This window comes from Salvia splendens, chromosome 10, assembly GCF_004379255.2.
Source record: "Salvia splendens isolate huo1 chromosome 10, SspV2, whole genome shotgun sequence".
In the NCBI taxonomy this organism is placed as follows: domain Eukaryota; kingdom Viridiplantae; phylum Streptophyta; class Magnoliopsida; order Lamiales; family Lamiaceae; genus Salvia; species Salvia splendens.
In genome coordinates, this window is record NC_056041.1 from 21,915,792 (window position 1) to 21,932,634 (window position 16,843).

The 16,843-nt window shown below is 44.6% G+C and overlaps 1 pseudogene; it reads right to left on the reverse strand.

The window, feature by feature from the left end:
• Positions 1-1,179: 1,179 nt before the first annotated feature.
• On the reverse strand, positions 1,180-16,580 carry LOC121751310 (annotated as a pseudogene).
• Between the last annotated feature and the right edge of the window lie 263 nt (positions 16,581-16,843).

A 16,843-nucleotide genomic window follows, 5' to 3' on the forward strand; every position in this document is an offset into this window, starting at 1 on the left:
ATTATCATTTTATAAGGTAAAAGTATCATTTTATTAAACAAAAATGTCATTTTATACACCAAAAATACCTATCATTCTATCGGCTGAAATTATCATTCTATCGACTGAAAGTATCATTCTATAGGCTGAAAGTATCATTCTATTGGACAAAAGTATCATTTTATCAGTTTTATGTCATTTTGTCACGTTAAAGTATCATTTTTTAGCTTATATGCAATTTCTCCAGCTAAACTATCATTTTTATAAGCTAACTGTCATTTTATCCGCTTAGATTATCATTTTATAAGGTAAAAGTATCATTTTATTAAACAAAAATGTCATTTTATACACCAAAAATAACTATCATTCTATCGGCTGAAAGTATCATTCTATCGGCTGAAAGTATCATTCTATAGGCTGAAAGTATCATTCTATCGGGCAAAAGTATCATTTTATCAGTTTTATGTCATTTTGTCACGTTAAAGTATCATTTTTCAGCTTATATGCAATTTCTCCAACTAAACTATCATTTTTATAAGCTAACTGTCATTTTATCCGCTTAGATTATCATTTTATAAGGTAAAAGTATCATTTTATTAAACAAAAATGTCATTTTATACACCAAAAATACCTATCATTCTATCGGCTGAAAGTATCATTCTATCGGGCAAAAGTATCATTTTATCAGTTTTATGTCATTTTGTCACGTTAAAGTATCATTTTTCAGCTTATATGCAATTTCTTTCAGCTTATAATATTTTGTGTTAGTTGTAGTTTTAGTTTATTTTATTATTTGATTTGATTAGCCGTGAGTTTAGATATGGTATTACTTATTTTGCATTATATATATTATTATTTATTATGTAGATTACTTATTTTAAAGTAGTAAATCTATTCAATAGCTTTACAATTTATGCTTACATGTACGATCCACTCATCAATATGTCCAGAAAATATATAATGATTCTTTCATCCATTCCCTAAAAAAATTTCAAAGTTTGTATTAACATTCATCTAACAAAGTAACTAACTCTATGAAAACGGAAAAATTATTCATTTTATGTACAAATCACAAATAGACATAAAAAACGTGAATAACATAATAGAATTTAGTAACAATCCTAATTACAATTGAACTGTAGAACCTGCACCAAATAAAACACCATATAATTCAAATCTAATCTCATTTGCATATCTAATCAAATTGGGGGTCATTCATAGATGTTGCAGACAACAACCATCTACCCACGACGGAGAGCGTCGAGCTCGAATGTCTACGCAACAACAAAAATGGTTGGATTTACTGACCTGTATGGAGTTTTCTTTGCAGCTATGGCGTATTTGCTGCGTTTTTGCAGTGGCCTTCGAGCAACAATGAGGACGGAGAGAGAGGGTAAAAGGGGAAGAAGAGGGGGAGTCTTTTTCAAACAATGAAACTCTGTCTCACTAAACCTTCTTTTTTGGGGGTTAGAGTTACCAATTGAATATGGGTAGCTAACATTAATTTCAAACGGGCCGTGTTTTTTCAAACGGGCTTGATAAAAAACAACAAATGCAAACAAACGATGGTTAGAAAGGTCCACGTCAGCATTTTCCATCCTTTTCCTACTCTACTCATCTAATCAAACGAGCCCTTAATGGGGAGTGGAGGGAGTAAGTATACATACATACACAGATAAATATTTGAATTAGATTACAAAATTGCTAGTATATATTCCCACAAAAAAAATATTACTATGACAAGAAAAAAAAATAGTTGGACATAACAGTGAGGCCATTACCTGGGCCTTGTTGTGATGATGCTGTTTGCTGTTGTTGTGATGGAGATTCTGATTGTAATTGGACTTGTATTTCTTCTATTTGTTTATTATTCTCTTCACTTTCTTGATTTTCTTCATCATTTATCATCCTGGTTTTCAGGCTTTTGACTTTCCTTGGTCTTGGTTTTCATAATGTGGGGCTTAAGCTTGTTTACATCTGCTAATCTTCACTGGCTTTAGAAAAAACTCATCTGCCCCTTCCTCTAGGCATCTGTCATAAAAATATGATTGTGAATACCAATTTAGTGGGGATTCAAGATTGGAAACTCATGAAAATAGAGGATACCTATTGATCCTAGAGGGGACATTTTCAGAGGACATAATTACCACGGGTATACCTCTCAGAACTGATGATTCCTGATAAAATTATAAGGTTAATTAATTAGAGATGACAAATAGTGGACTAATAAAGATTTAGGCTTATGCGTATTGGAGTCTCAATTGAGTTCGTCACGAGTTTTAAGAAATGTAAAAAAAAGTTGGTGAAAAATAATAGTGGAACGTGAGTCTCATTTTTATGTATTAGTTTTATAATAAAATGTGAGTGAAATGAAGTTAGTGGAATGTGAGTCGTATTCTTTTTTTCAACGTCTCAACAAAGTTTAGTCATTTCTTTGTTTTAATAAAAAACAAAGCATCCAATCATTCTTATGTTATTTCATCACATACTTTACTCTCTTTTATCTCTCCTATTTTTTTCTTTCTCCTATTTTATTTTACTTTCATTTAATCTATTCAACACAATTTCTTAATCAGTGTACCCATAAGTTTTGTATCAATTTAGTTGGGACGGAAAGAATACTATTTATAGAATATTCTAATCAGAATTCATAATATGAAACGGACTAATAAATGGTAAACTATGATGGCTAATGTGAGACTCTAAGAGCATCCACAACCGTGCTCTTGCCAGCGAGCACGGTTGTGGGCCCGGCGCCACTATTCATGCCTGCTCTCTGGCAAGAACACAACACCCGCAGCTGTGCTCTTCCGCAAGGACGAGCACAATTCAATTTAAAATTTAATTAAACAAAAACATTTCCATAATATTAAAATTCATTAATAAACCACAATAAATATTACAAATTACAAATAAAATAAAAAAGACATAATTAAAATCCTAAAAATTAAAATTTACATAATTAAAATACTAAAAATTAAAAATTACATAATTAAACTCCTAAAAATTAAAAATTACATAATTATTGGCTAATATTACCCGAGGAAGACTACTCATCCGGCGGCACTAACCCCAATTGTTTTTGGAGACCCAATATCATGGTCTCGTGCGTTTGAAGTTTGGGGGTCATAGTTGACCTATCGGCCATATTGAGTTGGCCTAAGAGCATCCACAGCGAGTTGTTCGGGGGTGGAGGTGGCGCATAGGGAGCGGGGTCGGGAGCGGGGGCAGATGGAGTCGTGGCGCGACGGCGGTCGGCCGCCGCCTTCTTCCTTCCTTGCGGTCGGCGTCGGGAACCACTTGGTCCGGCGTCGGGTCTACCCAAGTTAGCTCCGGCGAGTTGGCTAGCCACTTCTTCGGAGACGGCGTCGGATAGGGATACCGACCTTGACCGTTTGGAGGAGCCGCTAGAGGAGGATGTTACGCCTCCCATATACTTCGGGTGCATTCGCGTGTCCTGCCAAACGTTGAGGTACTTGAACGACTTGCCGTTCATGGATTGGTAGGTGCTCAGCGCGGCAGTGATGATGTCGACCTCGCTCCGGCCGCTCCCGGCATTCCGCGTCTCCTGGAGGAAATAGCCATTGAACTTGCCAATTTCTTCATTGGCTCGGCCGATGGAGTTGCGCACCATACTCTCGTTGCGCTCGATCGTTCCCGACGGCCGGTTTTCATTATACCGGCGAGAGACGCGCCACTAAAAGTGATCGCCGGATTGGTTCGTGCCAACCACCGCATCTACGGAGATTTCCAAGTACACCTTGAACAATTTATCCATCTCCGCCGGAGTTTACGGTGTGCGGACACCGCGAGTAGGAGGAGACGGAGTTTGGGAGGGGGCGGTCGGCCTAGGCTCCGGTGTCCACCCGTATCGCCCTTCGGAGGCACCTTGGTCGTCGATTGGGTATGGCCGGTAGCCACCCGGAATGCCCGAATCTGGGGTTTGAGGAGGGGCCGAATATTCCGTTTCCGGTCTAGGAAACAGTTGTGAACCGAACCATTCGGGGTTCCAACCATGAGAGGGCGGGTGGTCATCGCCTTGGCCGGACATTGTTATGTTGTAGTTTGATGTGAATTTTTTGGTGTGAAAGTGGGAGTATTTATAGATGAAAATGTGTAATTTTGGGGGAAAAAAATAAAAAAAATTAAAAAGTGGTAAAAAACGGATATATTTTTTTGGGAAGTGAATTTTTTTTAATCGGTTTTTTTAATTAAAAACCTATTTTTTAATTAAAAAAAAATTCAAAGGCAACGGCTATGCCGTTGCCCAATCGCCGCGCGCCACGTGTCCTGCTCTCTGGCACGGCGCGAGCGCAGCGGCGGCGAGACACGTCCGTTGTGGATGCTCTAAAGTGTGATGGAAGGAGTATAATAAAGAAATTAACATGTGAAATTAGTAAATGTGCCATCAACATCTTACAATCATATTAGGTGAGAGAGAGATTTTGCAAAGATCTCAATTGAATAGCAAGAAAGGGACCTTGTGTACAAACTTGTCAGGGTGTCCACTATAAGGCGGACACCCCAATAGCCCCACCCCAGTTTTTGTGCATAGCCCAAGTTTTTTTATCCATAGCCCCAAAATTTTATTTCCGCCATTATGGTGTACACTTCCAATAGCCCCCAAATTTTATAATCAATTTTCATTTTAAAATGTTTTTAGTTTTAATCAAGTATAATTAAAATCATCGCAATATAAATAATTAGAAAACGAGGTAATTAGACCCGAATATTCGTTGTATTGCAAAAGGATAAAATTATACAACGAATATTTAAAATAAAATACAACTAAAAACTCTGCCACCGTCTACTCGGTGTCGGAGTCAGTTTCCTCGTCTTCTTCTTCTTCTTCTTCTTCTTCTTCTTCTTCTTCAGCTCCTCTTCCTCCTCCCTCGCTGCTGCCGGCCGCGGTTTCCCCAGGAGCATCATCAGCCAACCCTAGCCCGACGCTCAATCCGAGTGATGAGCTTCTTGTAGATGTTCCTGACGCGGCCGACGATAGGCGGGAGGCACTTCTAGCCCCTCTGGCCGTGCGGAAAGAGGCCTGTTGTCCCGGGGGCCGTCCTCGCCTAGTGTGTGTAGCGGCTGGCTCTTCGACTTGCTCGTCGGGCTGCTCGAACGAGTGCGAGCCGCTTCCGCTGATGTAGTCCCCGACAAGGTTGTGCCTTATACGCTTCGGCCCAGGTGCTGTGTTGACCTCTCGCGCCACGATGGCCTTAAATTTCGGACAATCCGCGCGGACCAGATACTCCTCCCACAGTGTGAACTTCAGCCAGCCCTCCGTGTTGTATTGGCCCATCGACAGGGCCTTCACGTCTGTTTCGCTTCGGCCACTCTCAGCGTGGAGAAGGTTGTTCTGGTATATGGACGCGAACCGATTGGTAGCCCGCAAAATCCTACCTCACTTTTTTCGGAGCTGTTCTGGGTCACGCTTATCGACGCCATCGGGTTTGAAGTCCTCGTATGCCATCATGACGCGCCTCCAAAAGCTCCCCTCGGGCTGATCGGTGCCCACCACGGGGTCCGATGTGATGGCATCCCACGCCCTCGCCACGGCAATGCTCTCTTGTTTGGTGTAGAGCTTGCCCTGGTTGGAGCCAGAGCCACCGCTACCGCCGACGCCGCTGACCTCGCCACCACCACTGCCGACGCTGCTGCCCGAGCCACCACCGCCGCTCCCCGAGCCACGGCTGCCGCCGTTGCCGCCTCCGCCCCTACCGCAGCCGCCTCGGGCCTGAACCAACGTTTCCACCCGTTCTGCCGACGTATCCGGGACGCCGGAACTTAGCAGACCCATCATAGTATCCAGTGCGTCTTGATCTGCTTCGGTGAAAGGAGATTGGCTGGATTGGAAAGGAGACCCCGGACGCGGCTGGTTAAGCGCGTCGAGGTTGGGTCTGTAATCTCCAAATGCGGAGCGACTCAGATTCCGCTGAATAGGTGGGGGCGTTGGAGAAGACCTCCATGACTGAGATGGAGGTAGGTTTGGGCACGATGCCCACGGCGGGGGAGATTGACTCCACATCCACGGCTGGGACGGAGACCCGCCATATCCCGTCAGCTGAGAAGGATAACCGCCATATCCCGATGGCTGTGAAGGATAGCCGGCCGACGGCTGTGAAGGATTGCCGCCATAGCCCGATTCCTGCGAGTCGGGTGATTCGTCGTCTCCACCGTGCACTTTTTAGAGAGTGAAAGTGTAGATAGTGAATGGAGGGATTTTGTGAAAATGGTGAAAAAATAGGTGGTGGAGAGTGGTATTTATAGAGGTAATTAAAAAAAATTAAAAATTTGACTAGGACCGCCGGCGTGCCTATAGGCGCGGCGAAAGGACGCCCGGCACGTCCCCGCCCTGGCGTCGCCTATCCGTCGTCCGCCGCCTACCGCCCCCATTTCCTCGTTCGCCCCGGGGGGCAGACATCTCCCTCACTATAAACCGCCCCGGGACCCCCCCCTCCCCTTCCCCGCCGGGGCTATAGGCGCGGTGGTCCCATAGTGGATGCTCTCAGGACACATCGAATCAAATGTAACCTCAAATTAAACAAAATCTTGCCAAGGCATATTTTTCTTCATGTGGGATCAACCTCTTAATTTTTTTCATTTTAATCTCGTTCTTTTAGAAATGCCCCTTTTCATTTATGTTTAGAGCATCAGCAGTGGCGCGGAATTCCCGGCGCAATTTCCAGCGGAATTCCCAAAAACACCTCCTGCCACGTCATACAGATTTTCCACACTGCCACGTCATAAGGAATTCCCACTACACAGTGCCCAAGGACATCCCGAATGTAATAATGGAGTGCTCATTTCAGTTGGAAGAAGAAGGCAGAGTTCGGTAAGCTCGGCTTTGAGCTGGAACTAGCCGAGAAGAAGAAGGCAGAAGAAGGAAGCTCGGCTTTGAGCTGGAACTAGCCGAGAAGGAAGTTCGGTTGTGAGCCGAGAAGGGAGTTCGGTCTTGAGCCAAGAAGGGAGTTCGGTCTTGAGCCGAGAAGGGAGTTCGGTCTTGAGCCGAGAAGGGAGTTCGGTCTTGAGCCGAGAAGGGAGTTCGGTCTTGAGCCGAGAAGGAAGAAGCAACCTAGCCGAACTAGCCGTTGGAGCAGCAGTTAGTTAGCTGAGATGTAGCGGTTATTCTTCTTGTTTTCTTGATTCTTCTTGTAGTTAGTTAGTAGCAGTTGCTACTTGTTTGTAGAGCTTTAAATAGCTCATAAACCGTGTATGTAGTTTAGTAGGAGTTTAATCAATAAAGAGTTTTCCAGTTTCTCTCCAAGATTATCATCTTCAATACTCAAAGTGTGAGTGTGTGTGTTTCTGCATTGTGTGATCTCATACAACGGTGAGTGTGTGTGTGATCTTCTTGAGTGTGTGAAAGCCTTGTGTGTGCGAATCCCAACAAGTGGCGCCGTCTGTGGGAAGGGATATTGAAGCTGATTTGCAGAGGATCAAACGGTTTCAGAGATGGCAGCAAGGCTTGATGCAGAAAAGTTCACAGGCAAGAATGATTATAGCCTGTGGAAGATGAAGATGAAGGCGGTTTTGATTCAACAAGGCTTGGCCGCAGTTCTTGCAAAACCAGAGGAGAAAGGAAAGGCTCCAGTGCTTGATGATAAAGCTCAGGCAAAGATGGAGGAGATGCAGCTCAAGGCACATTCTGCAGTGATTCTGTGCCTTGGAGATAAGGTCTTGAGGGATGTTCAAGAAGCCAAGACTGCGGTGGAGATCTTGGACAAGTTGGATGAAGTTTACTTGGCCAAATCCTTGGCTAACCGGCTGTATCTCAAGAAGAGGCTGTATGCCTATAGTTTTTCTGGAGATAGGTCCATCATTGAGCAGCTAGAGGAGTTCAACAAGATCATTGATGACCTGGGATCTGTTGATGTCAAGATTTCAGATGAGGATAAGGCCATTCTCACATTGAATGCCTTGCCTAGCTCGTATGACCAGTTAAGTGATGCAATTATCTATGGAAGAGATAAACCTATCACCTATGCAGAAGTCTATTCAGCCTTGATGGCCAAAGAACTCCAGAAGACAGCCAACAGAGGCTCTGCAAGCTCCAATGTTCAAGCTGCAGAGGCCTTGAATGTGAAGAAGTTCAAGAAGCAGAACTTCAAGAAGAAGTTTGAGGGCCCTAAACCCTCAAGTTCTGATGCTCAGAAGGAAACCAGAGCTTGCTATTGGTGCAAGAAACCTGGACATTTGAAGAAAGATTGTCATGCATGGAAGAGAAAGATGGCCTCTGAGGGACACAACCAATCTGATTGTGTGGAGAGTGCTGATCCCCCGGCTCAACTTATGAATATTAGTGACAGTGGGGTCAGTCACAGGTGGATAATGGACTCGGGGTGCAGCTTCCATATGTGCCCCAATAGAAGCTGGTTTCATGATCTTCAAGAAGCATCGGGTACGGTTGTTCTTGGAAATAATCATACTTGTCAGATAAAAGGGATAGGGAAGGTGAAGCTAAGCCTACAAGATGACTCTGTGAAGATCCTGACTGGGGTGAGGTATATTCCAGAAGTGAAGAGGAACCTCATCTCATTGGGAATGCTGGAGAAGAAGGGGTTCACTATATTAATGAGTCAAGGAAAATTGTTTGTGAAATCTGGAGATGCAGTGATGATGGAGGCTGACAGAGAGCATATTCTCTATTATTTGAAGGCTAAGGCTGTTGATGGAGAAAGCAATGCTGTGTCAGATGATTCCCTAATGCTATGGCACAAGAGGCTGGGCCATCCAGCAGAAGGAAGCTTGAAAGAACTCATCAAGAAGGGCCTGATCTCTGGAGATTTCAACAAGATGGACCCCTGTGAGCAGTGTATACTTGGAAAAGCAAAGAAGGCACCCTATCCTACAGGTATTCACTCTTCTACAGCCCCTTTAGACTACATACATAGTGATCTTTGGGGGCCTTCACCAGTGTGTTCAATTGGTGGAGGAAAGTATTATCTAGCTATCATTGGTGACTATACAAGGAAGTTGTGGGTATATATTCTTAAGGAAAAATCTGAAACACTCACTAAGTTCAAGATATGGTGTAAGGAGGTGGAGCTAGAGAAAGGAAGGAGTGTTAAATGCTTAAGAACTGACAATGGCTTGGAATTCTTGTCTGCTGAATTTGATATATTTTGCAAAGAGAAGGGTATGAAGAGGCACCGTACTGTTCCTGGTAATCCCCAGCAAAATGGTGTTGTGGAGAGGATAAATAGGACTATCCTAGAGAGGGTGAGGTGCCTGCTTCTTGGTTCTGGTTTGAGCAGCAGGTTCTGGGGTGAGGCTGTGTATACAGCAGCCTATCTTATCAATAAATGCCCATCTACTGCCCTGAAATCTGAAACTCCTGATTACATGTGGTATGGAGCTCATAGTGACTACTCAAAGTACAAGGTGTTTGGGTGTGTGGCCTATGCTCATGCTAGGCAAAGCAAGCTTGAAGCTAGGGCTCTGAAATGTATTATGTTGGGGTATCAGAGGGGTGTTAAGGGGTATAGGCTCTGGTGTATTGAGCCCGGTAAGCAGAAGGTCTTGGTGAGTAGGGATGTGGTGTTCTTGGAGGATCAGATGCCATACCTGAAAGATAAGCTGGACTCCAGTGAAGATGAGGGTGATTTCTTCAAGGTGGAGCCTGTGGGGGTTGGCCTAGGAGCAGGTGGAGTCACTGACTCAGGGAGTGAGTCTGATTCAGATAAAGAAGAGGCTCCAACTCAGGGCAACCAGGCTGGTGAGTCTATATCAGACTCTATCAGAGACTATCAGCTTGCAAGGGACAGAGTTAGAAGAGAAACAAGGCCACCAACAAAGTTCTCTGATGTTGTGTATTATGCTCTGTGTGCAGCTGAAAGTATTGATGGTGCAGATCCACTCACATATAAAGAAGCTATGCAGAGTAAAGATAGAGAAAGATGGATTGAAGCCATGAATGAGGAAATAGAGTCTTTACTCAAGAACAAAACATGGATTTTGGTGGACAAATCCAAGCTGAGTACAGATGGTAAGGAAAGGAGGCTGGTAAGCTGTAAGTGGTTGTTTAAAAGAAAGATTGAGACCACTGATAAGGATAGAGTCAGGTTCAAGGCAAGGCTGGTGGCTAGAGGCTTTACACAGCAGGAGGGAATCGATTTCAATGAAGTGTTTGCGCCTGTTGTGAAGCACACTTCAATTAGGATCCTATTGGCTGTGGTGAATCAGCTTGACTGGGAGCTACAACAGCTTGATGTGAAGACAGCCTTCCTCAATGGAGATCTAGAGGAAACTATCTTCATGGAACAGCCAGAGGGCTATGTGAAGATTGGAGAAGAAGGCAAGGTGTGCCTGTTACAGAAAAGTCTTTATGGACTTAAGCAAAGTCCTAGACAGTGGAATAAGAAGTTTGATGCACAGATGAAGAAGATTGGCTTCTCCAAGTCAGAATATGATGATTGTATTTACATCAAGAAGGCAGGCAGGACTCCCATTGCCTACCTATTACTCTATGTGGATGATATGCTACTTGCAGGGCCTTCTATGACAGAAATTCAGAAAGTTAAACAAGATCTGAAGTCAAGCTTTGAAATGAAGGATCTAGGAGAGTCAAGGAAGATCCTAGGCATACATATTCAGAGAGATAGAGGCTGCAAGAAGCTGTGGATGCTGCAAACTGACTATATTGAGAAAGTTTTGCAGAGATTCAAAATGGAAAATGCAAAAGCTGCATCAACTCCTCTGTCCCAGAGTTTTAAGCTTTCAAAGGAGCAGGCCTCTAAATCTAAGCAAGAGGCTGAGGAGATGGAGTCTATTCCTTATGCTAGTGTGGTTGGAAGTGTTATGTATGCTATGATCTGTACCAGACCAGATCTGGCACATGCTATCTCAGTGACTAGCAGATACATGGCTGACCCGGGGAAGGAGCATTGGAATGCTCTTAAGTGGATATTGAGGTACATGAAGTCAACCAGTGGCTGGGGAATTGTCTTCAATGGCTGGGAAGGTGAATCTGAGGAGGTTGTGCAGGGCTATTGTGATGCAGACTATGCTGCAAACCTGGACAACAGAAAGTCCCAAACAGGTTATCTTTTCACCATGTTTGGAACTGTAATCAGCTGGAAATCAGGTTTGCAAAGTGTTGTTGCTCTCTCAACAACAGAATCAGAGTATATAGCTCTCACTGCAGCTGTACAGGAGAGCTTTTGGATTCAGGGAGTGATTTCTGACTTTGGTTTTAACCAAAAGACAATGGTGATTCATTGTGACAGCAGCTCAGCTATGTGCTTGGCTAAACATCCGGGTTTTCATAAAAGGAGCAAGCACATAGACATAAAGTTGCATTTTATTAGGGATGAGATTGAAAAGGGGAGAGTGAAGGTGATTAAGATTAACACCTTGCACAATCCGGCTGACATGCTAACAAAGTCTCTAGGTAGAGACAAGTTTGATCGTTGCAAGAAGTTGATCAATGTTTGTGCAAGAACTGAGATGAGCCCTCAGGTGGAGAATTGTAATAATGGAGTGCTCATTTCAGTTGGAAGAAGAAGGCAGAGTTCGGTAAGCTCGGCTTTGAGCTGGAACTAGCCGAGAAGAAGAAGGCAGAAGAAGGAAGCTCGGCTTTGAGCTGGAACTAGCCGAGAAGGAAGTTCGGTTGTGAGCCGAGAAGGGAGTTCGGTCTTGAGCCGAGAAGGGAGTTCGGTCTTGAGCCGAGAAGGGAGTTCGGTCTTGAGCCGAGAAGGAAGAAGCAACCTAGCCGAACTAGCCGTTGGAGCAGCAGTTAGTTAGCTGAGATGTAGCGGTTATTCTTCTTGTTTTCTTGATTCTTCTTGTAGTTAGTTAGTAGCAGTTGCTACTTGTTTGTAGAGCTTTAAATAGCTCATAAACCGTGTATGTAGTTTAGTAGGAGTTTAATCAATAAAGAGTTTTCCAGTTTCTCTCCAAGATTATCATCTTCAATACTCAAAGTGTGAGTGTGTGTGTTTCTGCATTGTGTGATCTCATACAACGGTGAGTGTGTGTGTGATCTTCTTGAGTGTGTGAAAGCCTTGTGTGTGCGAATCCCAACACCGAAGGACTTCCCACAATTAAAAAAATTCATAAATTCACAAATTAAATAATTTCCGAAAGTAAAAAATTTACGGAATTAAATAGTCGACACGAATACGGAGAAAATGCAACCACTTTATTTAAAAAAACATACTTCATTATAAAAAAATACATAATTACTAAAAAAATTACATTATTAAAATAAAAACCGGCTTCTCACTCCTCGGATTCCCCGTCGCCGTCCCCGCCGCCGCCATCCCCGCCGCCGTCCCCACCACCATCCCCACCGCCGCCATCCCCCTCGCCATCACCGTCTGACATGTCTCCGAACCCCAAATCACGCCGCATACTGTTGATGAGGGGTTTAAGCGATCGCTTGTAATGGGGGTCGGTCGATTGGCGCCATTCAACCATTGCACGTAACAAGGTTTCATGTGCCGCGATGCGGGAGAATGAGGGGTTCTCGGGATCATTTTGGGCGGGTGCTGCCGATTAGGCCTCGGCGGATCCGCTGGTGCTTCCCCTCGCCATCCGCGCCGCGGACTTTTGCTCAACCGGGCGACGGTGGTGGGCCGACGATGTGGGTGTCGGGAACTCTGCCTCGGCGGGGGGAGTTCCATGGAACCGGCACTGCTACTGTACTCTCCGGAGTCGCTGATCTTCATCCACTTCGGCCAGCCAGATTCAGCACCCGCAGTGAACTTGGCCGAAGACTGCACCACAAGATACACAGCCCAATATTTGAATTCCCCGAAGCCTAACTGAGTGTGAGGGAACTGCTGATGAGACAGGCGCTTCACATCCTCGACAGACATGCCGCTGGTTGCCGAGCGGAGGTTGTTTGTGCAAATGCCGGCAAATCGGCTGAGCTGCCTCTTCAGCCGATCCCACTGTTTCCGGCATTTCTCTCCGTTGTAAGGTTTTCCCCCTGGCGGTTTGAACTGGAGGTAGCTTTGCCTAATGCGCCACCACATCCGGTCGATGTGCTGGTTCGCCCCGACGTAAGGATCCTCCACTACACTAATCCACGCCTTCGCCAGCGCGACGCACTCGTCCATGATCCAGACGGTCCTCATGTTCCCGCTGGATCCCTCCCCCATCTTAACGGCCCCCTCCTCACCACCGTACATCGGGACGCCCCGTCCCCTGCCCCTCCTTCGCACTGTCCTCCCCCTCCTCACTGTCACCGGTGGTGCGTCGGTGGGAGAATCCCGGATCGGAGAAAGCCCCAACTCCTCGAGCGAGAACGTGTCATTGCCAGTGAACTGAGTCTCGAGAGGAGAACTCGTCGGGTTGTTACTCGACAGTAAATCCATATAGGGCCGATAGATGTTGTCCACCGGCGATTGGAGGACCCCCTGTCTACTCTCCCCGCAGCGACATGTGATCCCTGCATCATCCTTGGCATCATCATCCCCGACATTTGGGGCATCATTCCGGACATCATCCCCGGCATTCCGGCACTCGCCCCGGGCATCATCCCATACCACTGCGGGTACATGTTGTAGTACCCGGGCATCATTCCCGATGGCATTTGAGATTGGGGCATCATCCCCGGCATTCCGGCACTCCCGCAGACGGGAAAATAAGGCGCCGGTGACTCGCTAGTGGCGGGGGAATCGCTATTGTGGTGCTCCATTGTTCTTCGAAAGAAAGGTATTTTTAGAGAGAGAGATACTCGTTAATACAAGTGGTGCAAATGAAATGAAGTTCAACGTGACGTATTTATAGAAATTTTTAAAAAAACATTTAATGCAATAAACGGGAATTCCGCGCGGACGTCTGTGGGAGTCAACGCAATGGCAGACGTCCGCACGGCGTCGCGATGGAATTCTGCGTAAACGCCGCAGAACTGCGGTGTCCTCGGCGGAATTCCGTATCCGTGCCTACCATGCACAATGGCGGACGTCCGCCACGGAATTCCGGCACACCGGTCGGAATTCCTCCCGGACGGGCGCCATTGCTGATGCTCTTAGAAATGTTCATTTTCATTTATGTTTATCCTTTTTTTTAGAAAAGAGGTTACTATTATTCTGCAAAGGTAAAAGTGTCCAAGGAGTTAGACAAAACAGACCATGGGAATTGCAAGAAATTAATTACAAGGAAAAGAGAACTTATGCAAAAAGCACAATACCTTAAATTTTCTTAAGCAAATCATAGCCTGTCATTCCAGGCATACAATAGTCTGTAATAATAAGATTTACTTCTACCTCCTGCCATAAAAAATAGATACAATTTGTAATAAGATTCTTGCTCAATCATTAGAGCACCCACAACCGTGCTCTTGCCAGCGAGCACAGTTGTGGGTCCGACCCCACTTTTTCTGCCTGCTCTTCGGCAAGAGCACAATACCCACAGCTGTGCTCCTCCGCAAGGACGAGCACAATTCAATTTAAAATTCAATTAAATAAAAACATTTCCATAATATTAAAATTCATTAAAAAACTAAAATATATTACAAATTACAAATAAAATAAAAAAGACATAATTATGAACTTTTGAAAAATTAAAAATTATATAATTAAAATCCTAAAAATTAAAAATTACATAATTAAATTCATAAAATTAAAAAAAACCACTACTCGTTGCCGAATTTCGCCCACATGTGTTTGATTAAGTCTTCTTGTAGCTCAATGTGGGTTCGGGTATCGCGCATTGTGTGCCTTGTTTCGAGCCTCTCCCCCACCGTCGTATGCCGACCTCGGCATAGGGGAGACCTCGCGGTTGAGCTTCCAGCTTCATGTTGTGTAAGATAATACACGTATACATGATGTGTAAGATAATACACGTATACATGATGTCGGCGATATTATTCACGTACCAGAGCCGAGCCGGGGCCTGCACATTGTTGAATCGGGCTTGAAGGACCCCAAAGGCTCTTTCGACGTCTTTCCGCATAGACTCTTGACGCTGCGCAAAAATAACCCGTCTCGGGTCTTGCGGGTTGCTGAGCGTCTTCACGAAAGTCGACCACCTTGGGTAGATACCATCGGCGAGATAGTAACCCATGTGGTATGTATTTCCGTTAATGGTGAAGTTGATCGCCGGTGCTACACCATTCATCACATCGTTGAAGAAAGGTGAAGAATAGAGCACGTTTAGGTCGTTGTTGGATCCGGCAACGCTGAAATATGCATGTCAAATCCATAGGCGGTAGTCGGCGACCGCCTCAAGGATAAGTGTTGGGCCGCCGCCTTTGTGACTGCTTAAGTGTTGCCTCATCCAAGCAGTCGGGCAATTCTTCCACCTCCAATGCATGCAGTCAATGCTGCCAAGCATTCCGGGAAAGCCATGGACTGGTTCGTGAAGACGAAGCAACCGTTGGCAATCATCGATGGTGGGTACCCGAAGGAATTCATCACCGAAAGCTGTACGAACGACATCGCAAAAAATTTTTAGACAAAGGATTTCAGTGGACTCACCGACATGCAAATACTCGTCGAAGAGATCGACCGTTTGCCCAGTAGCGAGTTGTCGGATGGCACACGTACACTTCTGCAACGACGTGATACTTTGCCGGCCGACTGCATCTGGACCTGTTTGGAAGAATTCAACACGTGCAGACAATGTGTTGACAATTCGCATAAACAAGCGCTTTGACATGAGAAAACGACGCCTGAAGTAATCTGCCGGAAATCGCGGCTGGTCGGCAAAATAGTCGGCAACGAGCCTTTCGTGGGCTCCCTCCCGGTCACGATGGATGTAGCGGCGAGTTGATCTAGTTCGTTGAGGAGGAGGAGCAGGGGTATTCGCCGCGACATATGCTTCATAAGCGGCACAATGTTGTTCGTAGTATTCTTGTTCTTCGCACTCCGCTTCCTCCATAAGATGGGTGAAATCCATTTGAGGTTTTGAGTGAGAGATGAATGTGAAGATATGTTGTATGAAAATTATGAATGAGAGATGAATGAAGGATGATTTGATGTGATAAATGGATGATGAATGTGTGTATTTATAGATGATTTTGGGAAAAAAAAATAAAAAAATCAAAGAAATACAGAAAAAGGGCAAAAAACGACCATATTTTTGGGATTTGGAAAATATTTTTTTTATTTTTATCAGTTTTTATAATTAAATACCGAATTTTTAAAAAATAAAAAATAAAAATATTCAAAGGCAATGGCTATGTCGTTGCCCAATCGTAGCACGCCTCGTTAGCTGCTCGCTGGCACGGACGTGCTCGATGCATCGAGCAGCGCTGTGCCAGCGGCGCGGGCGCAGCGGCGGACGACCTCCTCCGTGCCGCTGGCGCGGACGGACGGACGACCTGATCAGTTTTGGGCGAGAAAAAAGCTTCATTAGACTTTTCATCATTCCAACCAAGAAATTCCTACCAGAATCAACTATAGTAACTGCCACCCACAAATAAGCAACCAAAATATTAATAAAAAACTGTAGTAACTGCCACCCACAAATAAGCAACCAAAATATTAATAAAAAAGCAATCTCTTTTCAAGAAAAGAAAAATCAATCCATTGAAAAAATTTAGTACCTTGGTAAGAAGTCTTCTTCAGCAGCATCTCAATAAGCTTCCTATCAATCAAGCTGCCATCAACAGCTAAATCATGAAACTCCGCTTCTACTGTAGCCCATCCCATTGCTCCAAATTTGTTACAAAGTGATGAGAGATTCAAGAGAAGAAGAAGAAAGTGTTAGTAATTCTTGTATTCATCTAATGAGCGCAGCGGAAATTGCAGACAAGAATAACAGATCTAGATTCATAATCATACTGCAAGTTGAGCACGTAATACACAACGGAACTGAATCTTACTTGTTGTTGTGTTTTCTTCTACGATTGTGTCCTGCAAGTTGAATCCACTACTATCGAGGTCCACGTGTATTCTGATCCGATGCAGGAACA